This window comes from Carassius gibelio, chromosome A24 (genome assembly GCF_023724105.1).
Source record: "Carassius gibelio isolate Cgi1373 ecotype wild population from Czech Republic chromosome A24, carGib1.2-hapl.c, whole genome shotgun sequence".
Lineage (NCBI taxonomy): Eukaryota > Metazoa > Chordata > Actinopteri > Cypriniformes > Cyprinidae > Carassius > Carassius gibelio.
The window spans coordinates 4,741,205-4,751,889 of record NC_068394.1 but is presented as its reverse complement, the minus strand read 5'-3'; positions in this window follow the sequence as shown (position 1 = coordinate 4,751,889).

The following is a 10,685-nucleotide window of genomic DNA, read 5'->3' as shown; positions in this document are numbered from 1 at the left end:
TACATGGGCACAGACAGCTTTGTGTACCCTGTGTATTTTGATGTGCTCAAGCCTCAAATACAAAATGTCTAAGATCCTTTATTAACTGGTTTTTAAAAGCTTTCGGGAGGAACCACAGCTGTTCATTACTCATGTAATGCCGCTCACCCCAGGAGAGAACTGAACCTCTGGTCTGAAGGTCACTGTCAAACATTTTTTGTTTTCCCAGATGAGAAAATACATGAACATGTTCATCTTGAAAGGCTCTTGTAAACCGTGTACTTATGCATTCCTTTGTTAGATATATATGGTTATTATTGTAAACTGATGATTAAATACGTACGTGTAATAATCTATTTTAGCATTTTATTATTGAACTGAACAAAAAATAAACTTTCATATTTAAGCCAAATATGACAAATTGGGAAGTCGTGGCCTAATGGTTAGAGGGTTGGACTCCCAATCGAAGGGTTGTGGGTTCTAGTCTCGGGCCTCTCCACCTTCAATACCACGACTTAGGTGCCCTTGAGCAAGGCATTGAACCCCAAACTGCTCCCCGGGCGCTGCAGCATAAATGGCTGCCCACTGCTCCGGGTGTGTGCTCACAGTGTGTGTGTGTGTGTGTCTGTGTTCACTGCTCTGTGTGTGTGCATTTCGGATGGGTTAAATGCAGAGCACAAATTCTGAGTATGGGTCACCATACTTGGCTGAATGTCACTTCACTCACAAATGAAAATTTTTAATAGACTTAGATTTCACAGACAAACCAACATGTTTTGTCTAAAACAGGCCAAAATACACCATAGCTGTCAAATAAGTCTTTGTTCAGAATATAATTTTTTTTTTTTTTTTTTTTTTTTTTTTTGCACAGTTCCCTGTGGGCATAAATAAAATTAAATTCAGTTTAGATGAGGCAACACCAGTTTGGGTTCCTGTAAATTAGGTGGTGAAACCTGCCCTTATTTTGCATGACTAATTGCAACATAAATTACTTATTTGTTTTTTAATTAGTCAATTGCACATAGCAAATGTTTTAGTAAATAATGATATTGTCAGTCATGGCAGTTAATTAACTCATCAAAATAAGTTGAGCAACTTTTTTATAAGTTATATGAAAGCCATCTTGATAAGTCAGTTAAATGCAATCTCAGTTGAAATGACTTGTACAACCCAGCTGATTACTAAGTTAGGGGTTTTTCATTGTCTAATAGTGTAGTAATGTGTGGCATGTTGCCAATTACTTTTAAAATCAATATTTCCCATTAGTTATGAGAAAATAAGAAAAGGAACTTTTTTAACTGAACATGACATATCAGACAACAGGGAATGTGATTTCCATAATAACAATTATAGGAAGCCAGACACTTAATGGGGCAACAATAAGTACATAATTCCACAACTTCAGGAGCTGTTGTTTCTGGAAGAGCCATCACTTTCTCCATCATATACATGTTCAGTTAAAATGTATCATTCTGTGATGGGTATCATAACAGCAAGTTCTTTATTCTTTTTATTTTCAAATGATCTGACAAACTAAACAAGCCCATTTAGGACAATGGGAATTTATTGTGCAGTACGTTATATCATTAGTTGTGACTGTGAGATTAAAACTCAGTGAATGGAGATGGGATATAAAACTTTTTTTTTCTACATACTGTCAATACACTTATATTAATATTAAAGCTGCAGTAGGTAACTTTTGTAAAAATATATTTTTTACATATTTGTTAAACCTGTCATTATGTCCTGACAGTAGAATATGAGACAGATAATCTGTGAAAAAATCAAGCTCCTCTGGCTCGTCCCAGTGGTCCTATTGCTATTTGCAGAAATACATCGCTCCCGGTAAGAAATCAACCAATCAGAGCTGCGGTCCGTAACTTTGTTTGTGTTCAAAATCTAGAAAAATGTATATAATAAGCGAGTACACCATGAATCCATTTTCCAAACCGTGTTTTTAGCTTGTCCTGAATCACTAGGGTGCACCTATAATAAGTGTTTATATTCGGACTATTTTAGATTGCTTCGGGGGTACCACGGCGGAGTAACCCAGTACCTTTGTGATTCTTCATAGACATAAACAGAGAGAAGTAGTTCCGGCTACGATGTTCTTCCGCAAGATGCAAGCAGTTCTGTTTATTAACCGCTAGAGCGTCAAAAGTTACCGACTGCAGCTTTAACACGTTTGACTATTTTTCACATGTTTTTTCCATGGGTAGTCAACAGATTTTACCTGGGCCTTGCAATAACCATATTATACAATGAATAGACATAAATAAACAAATACCGAATGCATTTTAGTTACTCATCAGCTACAGTGAGAACAGGGCACAAATTCAAATGAAACTAAATATCTCTCTTGCTAATGCTGGCTTTGTTCTGATTTCAAGAACATGCTTATAAGATCATGCCAGCCCGCCAAGAATGTTAATGGCAGGACCACATTCTTGGTTTTGTGAGATATGATGTTTAGTTGCACGCCTTTTCACCCGGGAATGTAAGTTTGATACGTTTCGTCCACTGACTTGAAAGAGCTAATATGCTGTTTAAAATGTTTGAATGCAAGATTGTGTCTATTCATGATAAACCCACCTATAAGTAATAAATAATTAAATATTTTCTGCATGTTTTTTTTTATTTTTATAAATTTTTAATCAGATCGTTGTTTCTCTCTCATGGCAAACAATTTCTTTTAACTAAGACTTTTCTACTGGGCCATTTGAACATCCCAAAACAGTTGAAAATTGTTTGTCTGTTTAAAGACATCAAGACATCATGAACATCATCTGGAACAACACACCAGAAATTAGCAAACCACCAAGAACAACAACCAGCAGCTTCAAACAACAGCTAGAACAAATACCAAACACACACAAAACCCCCTCACCTCTTCCGGTCACAGGGGGGCCTTTTAAGTTGACTCCACAGTCCCTGATTTGCCGTCTCCCAATGACATCCTCCATGACTAACAGGTGGACTGACCCACAGCAACCCTAAAAGAAAAAGATAACAGCAAAAAGCGAGAACTCAAGAGAGACAGCAGAGCAAACCACAGAAGGGGGAAGAGAACAACCCCTGACACGTAACACATATACATCTCTATGTACAGTATCTCTCTTCCCCCCCCCTCTCTCAATCCCATACATATATATATATATATATATATATATATATATATATATATATATATATATATATATATATATATATATATATATATATATATATGTTTATGTACATGTAATACATTTTTGGACCTTGAGCCTTACATAAAATAAAATATATATGGTACTATTACTCTTGATATATGGCAAAATATGTCATACACTGCATTTCTGAATTGGACTGAACACATGGACCTTTTCACATTTCCTGGTTGGTTTCTCAGCAGCAGGAGTCAGCATAGTTGGGTTAACTTGAAGAGCAGTGAACGGGAGAGTACCACAAATATATTTTGTGCATTCCCATTTGTTCGGAAAGCAAAAGAAAAATCTCCATGATAGTGTTTTTGTGACTTTCAATAAAAGGAAAACAATAGAAAGAGACTGATAACTGCAGTCAGAAGAGAGAATGATGTCAAATTTACTGTTACTCCCATAGACACTGCTTTAAAAACACCCTTGTGTTAACTGTTTTTTTTTTTGATGCAAAGACATTTGTAAATGTGAAATAGGTTTACCCAGTAACTTTGTTTTGGCAAGCCTTTTTCAGCAAGCATCTGAGAAAACGAGTGCTCTGATTTCTGAATTTTGATTCATCTTCAAAATGATATAATACATGATCTGTGGGGTATTTTGAGCTGAAACTTTACATACACATTCTGGGAACACTAGAGACTTGCATTACATAATGTAAAAAGGGGCATAATGTGTCACATTTAAGATATTTTGAATGAAAACCGGGAGGCTTGTGACTGTAAATTGCACTGTCAAAAGTATGAAAAGCTGAATACTTTTTGTACATGAAGAAAACAAAAAGAATGACTTTATGTAACAATTTGTGTCCTTTGTGTCTCTTCACATCACCGTAGCACCATTTTGGGGTATGGAGAATATGAGCTGAATGCATACAGTGTATGCTCTTCTGTCAGCCTGTGTCTGTTGTTTGATTGTTTGGTTATCAGGTGTTTTTTTTATTTGTTTTTTTGCTAATGGTTATAGTAAAAGCCTTCAAGTGTCGATAACAAAGTTTTAGATGGTCTTCATCATGTTATGTCTGATTCAGGATGACACACTTAACATGAGGTGTACTACTTCTTAGGGTAAGCAGGAATAACCTGGAGACAGTCTGTCTAAAAAGAAGGGTAAAACTCATAGCAAAATGTGTTTGTTTTTACAATAAGAAAACTTATCTGTCTCTGTCAAGAAAACTGATTCAATGAAAAGACCTGAAATGACCTCACTGGGCCACAGGAGTCTGTTTACCTGGACTATGAGCAAAAAATAATCTAAAACCTGAAAAGAAATTTATCCGAAGCGACTTACAGTGAATACAGGCTATCAATATTTACATATCACATGTTACCGGGGAATCAAACCCCCAACCTTGCGCTCGATAGCACAATGCTCTACCAACTAAGCTACAGTAACACTAAGTTAAAGATGCCACAAAATGCATTGATATCATATTTTTTTAATTTCTCTCTGACATCCATAGAGTGTGTATGTGGTGTTTTATACCCCACAGATAATTTTTTTACACATTTTTGAAATGGACACTTTTAGGGTATGAGCCAAAATGCTCTGTAATTTGTGTTTGCCCCCTTTAAATGAAAATGGTTTGGTTCCTATTTAAACTTGAAAATGAACCTGGGAAATGGTTGAAGAAATGAGCCAAGACAAAAGAAACGTTTTCCTGATATGTTTTAAGAGAAAATACTATTTCAGTCTTTCTACTTCAAAATTACATTTAAATCAACGTTACTGATGTTTGTTTGTTTGTAAAAATTTACTAGCAATTGTTCCAAAATAATTCCTTCACAATTGTTTTTTTTTTTTTTTTTGACTAAATAGTAAGGCAAAAGTCTGTACAACCATTCAGAATGTAAAGAAATTGATATTTTTATTCAGCAAGGATGCAATAAATTCATCAAAACTGACTGCAAAGATATTGATAATGTTCTAAATATTTATATTTAAATTAATTTCCATTCATCATAGAATTCTGAAAATATAATCATAGTTTCCTCAGAAAAGGTAGCTATTAATAAATTAATAACTATTGTCAGCATTGCTAATAATAATAAATGATAAATCAAGATGTTAGAATGGTTTCTTAAGGATCATGTGACACTGAGGACAAATGAAGAAAATTCAGCTTTGCATCACAGGAATGAATTACATTTTTAAATTATAATATTTGAAATCGTTTAAATTGTAATAAAAATATGATGGTCCTGTTTCTACTGTAAATGCAGCCTCAGTGAGAATAAGAGACATTCAAATGTTTAAAAAAATCTAGGCTGGCACTACATATAAAGTATTTAGTTTCTACAAATTCTTTTTTTTTTAAATAGCAAATGCATTTGCGTCCATTGGTGCACTCATGGGAATGCAGTGAATCAGTGAATTTACCCAATATATATTATGATATTGGAATTTAACTGTGTTAACTGTGTTTTATATTATTATATAGTATTGTGTATTATTATTATTACTTTACACACACACAACAACAAATACTACTACCACTACTACTACTAATAAGAATAATTAAGATGATGATGATGGTTTTTCAATCACATTGGGTCTCACTTGTCTGGGCCAGCAGATATTTGGCTCTAGAGGAAACATTTTAGGATTGAACTGCCTAATTTAAGGCCTGCTTAGAAATTCGGTCATGCTCTGATTAAAAACTCTGTTATGATGTAGAACTTCAGTCATCAGCTCTCAGACTTGATTTATCTAATACCTTATCCGAGTTCAGCCAGATTCCCAGCAATGCAGCCAAAATTGCTTTTTAAAAAGGTTCATTTACAGGGCATGAGGAATGTTTGCCTGTAATAATTCTTAAATGTTCCACAAGGGGACAGACTGCACAGGGCATTGTGGTTCAAATTTCACAACACAAGCCCTTGGACGAAAATAGAAGCTGATGGTAATTAGTTTGAGAACGCGCTACTTTGATGTTAAATATCTTGTATATATCTCATATAACTCTCTTCCACCTGCCAGTGAACATCTGTTACAAGATTCCCATGTCTAAAATTTCTCACATCAATAACACAAGAATTTATAAGCTGCTTGTGTACAGAGACTTTGACCTTCGCACCACATTCCAGACTATTACTCTGGACATGTTCCTTCCTTTTCCATACAACTTCCTTTGCATACATATGAAGGCTGACCATTTCACACTGACATCACTTCATTACTCTCACTGATTTCAGTCAATCATTTCTCAGTGACAACCTCCTTCCTCTGTCCAGAAGCACATCAACAGCTTTTTTAACTATTACAGGCCAAAATGAAAAACCTCAAGTTGTGCCAAAAGTATAGAATTTTATTTCTTATGTGGAACATATACATTTTAGTATAATTAATAATATTATTAATATATTTTGAAGAATGTTGGTAACTAAACAGTTGATGGTCCCCACTGACTTCCATGGTGTGTTTTTTTTCCATACTCTAACGGGGCTGACGAGTTGAGATGTGCAGATCTATGTGCAAGCTTTTATTAGACAGAGATGTGGTCATAACAGACATGGGTCAAACACTGGCAAACAGGTATATAGAGGGCAAGACAAAGAATATTTCTAGGGCAAGCGTGGGTCTTTGATGAGCTAACAATATCCAGAGGGGTAATCCAGTATCCAGTGAAAAGGGTCAAAACACAAAAAAGGGCAAGGCTGAAAAAAGACTAAATTATGAAAAGAGAAACTAAAACAAGACTATGAAAACGAGAAACTGAAACAAGACTATGAAAACGAGAAACTGAAACAAGACTATGAAAACTATAAAACAAAACAAGACTATGAAAACTATAAAACGAGACAAGACTATGAAAACAAACACGGAATGGCTTGGTATTGCAGCTAATACTATGAGAGGGATATGTGCAGAACAATACTCAGCAGTGTGTGAAAGGATGTCCAATGCTTATAAAGCTTGTCTGATTGATTGTGCTGTGTGTGTGTGTGTGTGTGTGTGTGTGTGTGTGTGTGTGTGTAATTGGTCTCAGGTGCATGTGTGATTGTTATCAGGTGACTGTGATTGGTACAATGGAGCATGGGAAATGTAGTCCAGGGTGTACTGTGTAGTGTGGATGATGACCTCTGGTGGTGAATTAACAGAAGTTCAGTGACCAGATCATGACACATACTTTCCATACATCAGCTTTCAAAAACATATAAATAACCAATACTTTAAAGCGCAGTATGTGTATCCAAAACTTTTCTTTTAAAGTAACCCCACTTCTATAAAATATTCACTTGAATAAAAGTGTAACAATAGCTCTCAAATATTAAATGAACACATTTTATTTACAAAGAACTGGTAAGTGAGATTTGTGTTTTTTATTTTATTTTTCAAGCGTAATTTAAGACTCTGAGAATGTGCTGAGAGATACTGGCAGATCAAACACTAAACCAATCTAGTTTGACTGGATTAAGACATGCCATTAAGAGTCCTGTTGCAGGTTGGCATTCTATTTGCACAAAGCTCCTGCTGTATGTCGATCTGGCAAAAACACCAGGGTGTATCCAGCCCTTGGGGAGCACTCAGAAATAATCTACAGTTTCAGCAGTGAAAGGAGAGATCAGGAGTCTTAATGCTGATATTGACGCAGTTTACTAAGCAAATACAATCAACAGTCGTTGTTGTTGTTTTACATGCGTAAACATGAAGAAGATATAATATGGCTAGTTACATAGTGAGTCAATCATTCCCAACTTCCTGGCTTATTTTTGTTTTGGCTTTGTTCATGTGACGGTTGGTTTGATTAGGGGGTTGAATGGAGCAACTTTCAGGTTGACACACCTGTCTGCTGTGAGACACATGGCTGACTGATTTATCACACTGATAAGTATCATGCCTGGCCTAATGCAACGCTTCTATCGAAAATCCTTTTAAGGCATTTTTAATGAATGTGGGGTTGGTAGGTCAAGGGCTTTGTGAGTAGGATAATTGATGAAAGATCTTGAAATCTAGCTTGATGCATTAAAAAGAAAAAAAAAAGATTTTGTTTAATTTGTTACAAAGCAAAGTAAAAATGAATAATATTTTTTTTCTGATATTGCAAATCAGAGCTCATTGGCTTTTTGTTTGGTTTTATTTAGTTCTTGTTGGAAAATAGTTCTTAGTTCTTTATTGAATCCTCTGAGTTCTACAAAAGTCATTTGTTTGTGAATTGGGCTATTTGTATTGAGCATATACAAAAGCCAGAATCATCATTAAGAAGACATAACCTTGGCTTAAAAATTTAATCAGTTTGTAGTAAAGAGGATAAAACAAATTTTACATGTGTCTACAGATTATTGACAGTCAGACACTCCTAAAACATATGATGTATGATGATAAGTATGATGATGATGCTGTATTACAGATATGGCAGTTGTAAATTGGTTGTAGTTTCATTTTGAATCTTTTGTTTGGAGTTATACTGTATGAATAAGTTTTAAATGTGTTAGATTATGAGTCAAGTTTTTAGAGGTTAAACTGAGGTTAGACCTCACCCTCTTCACTGTATGGCTTTATTTTACCAAAAATACCCCCCACCCCGGCTCTTAAAAGTCGACGACTCATTGGAAAGACATTTTGCCATTATTTTGCGGCACATAATATGTAATCCTTTACACTCAATACAGACTCTGAATTCACATTCAGAACTCAGGTGAAACAGTGGAGCAGGGGGTCTCAGCTGAATGAACTCACAAATGTGAATCAAAACTTGAAAGGCAGACATATAGCCTATTTTGATTGATTTACTTAATTAGACGTAAGCAGAGGACTGTGAGAAAAACACATCCATATTTCAGTAACATTTAATATACTAAAAAGGAGTCTACTTTTCAGTCTCACTCCTACATATTCATAGCGCTGCCATTTCCATCCTACATGCACCGCATGAGCAAGCAGTGACTCCTCTTGGTCTCTCGTCATAATAGAGCTGCAGTAAGAAGAACGATGAGGTCATGACCCATCAGCAGCTCTGATTGGACGGCTGGTGACATGAGCCATGACGAAGAAGCCTCTGGAATGGGGTGACCCTTTCAGGTCTCCATCTATGTCCACGCCTGATAAAGATGTCACTCCTCAAATCCATTCAGGGAATGTGATGTCTGCTTTGGCACTAACCTGCCATTCAGGGATGTTGCTTAAGTAGTCCTTCCTTATCTAATCCATTGTGAAACTAAAAAGACCAGTTATTTTCCTCGAAGACATTTCCCTTGAGGCTCAGATAGAATTCCCCTCAAATGAGGGACTCAGAGCCTCCTTCACAGGAAACTGGACAGATTTTAAAGACCAGCGTCTGGAGCACTTGTGAGAAAAAGCTGAACGCTGGACAGAAGTGATTTAGGCATGAGCTCTAGAGATTGAGGGACCGCAGAAATGATGTGAACTTCTGATGTGTGGTTATATGGTTTACCGCTCCACACTGTTTTCAATGATTTCACAGATGTGAGGGGTCTTATCAATGCTGGACACCCAGAATTTTCACACCAAATCCATATTTTTATTTCCAATATAGTTCCATTATTATGTTTAGTCTTTAACTGAACAAATACTTATTAAAATGAATCATCCATTTTTTTTTTTTTTTTACTGATGTGAGGTATGGATAATCACCTACTGTACCTACTGTAAGTTGCTTCAGTCCAGTAATTTTTCATGTTGAAATATATAGTAACAAAATAAAAGTTATCATCACATTTACTTTGTGTAAACACTGCAAGAACAATGTGTGGCATGACCTCAAGAGAACAGGTTTTAGAACTGTCCTAAAAGTCCTGAACTATCAATCAGACAACAAAAGGCATGCAGAAGATATACCAGGTTTTTCAACAAAGTTTTATCTAGAGTCATCTCTGGAGAGATTAGAACATCATTTGCAACCACCTTGCAATCATTCATAACATCTGAAAGGGGTCATATGATGTTGTTAAAAAGAATATTATGTTTGGTGTAATGAAACGTGCTTATGCAGTTTAAGGTAAAAAAAAAAAAAAAAAAAAAAAAACATTATTTTCCACACTGTACATTATTGTTTCTCCTCTATGCCCTGCCTTTTTAAAATGCGTCAATTTTTACAAAGCTCATCGTTCTGAAAAGTGAGGTGTACACTGATTGGCCAGCTATCCAGTGCGTTGTGATTGGCTGAATTTCTGAAGCATGTGACGGAAATGTTAAACCCCTGCTATATTGTTATGCTCTGGCTCTGTGTTATGAGACAAATCCAATAAAACCCATTACAAATGAGCAATTTGTTGCATCGAGTGGGGACATGCAGTAATTACTGATTATAATGACTTATACTGTGTTTTTACACGTTGTATTAAGTATCGTGCCACGTAAACATAAAACCATGCCTGCATTTGTGATCGGAGAAACGACAAACAACAAGCGCTTTTCTACACTACTAAAAACTTGTGTTTGAATCATCAGTGGCAAATCCTTTCAATATAATAAAACATACTTACAGTGTGTGAGTCAGAAGTGCCAGACTGTCCTTACAAAGTTGGAAATGCGGATTCGATGAAGGAGCTT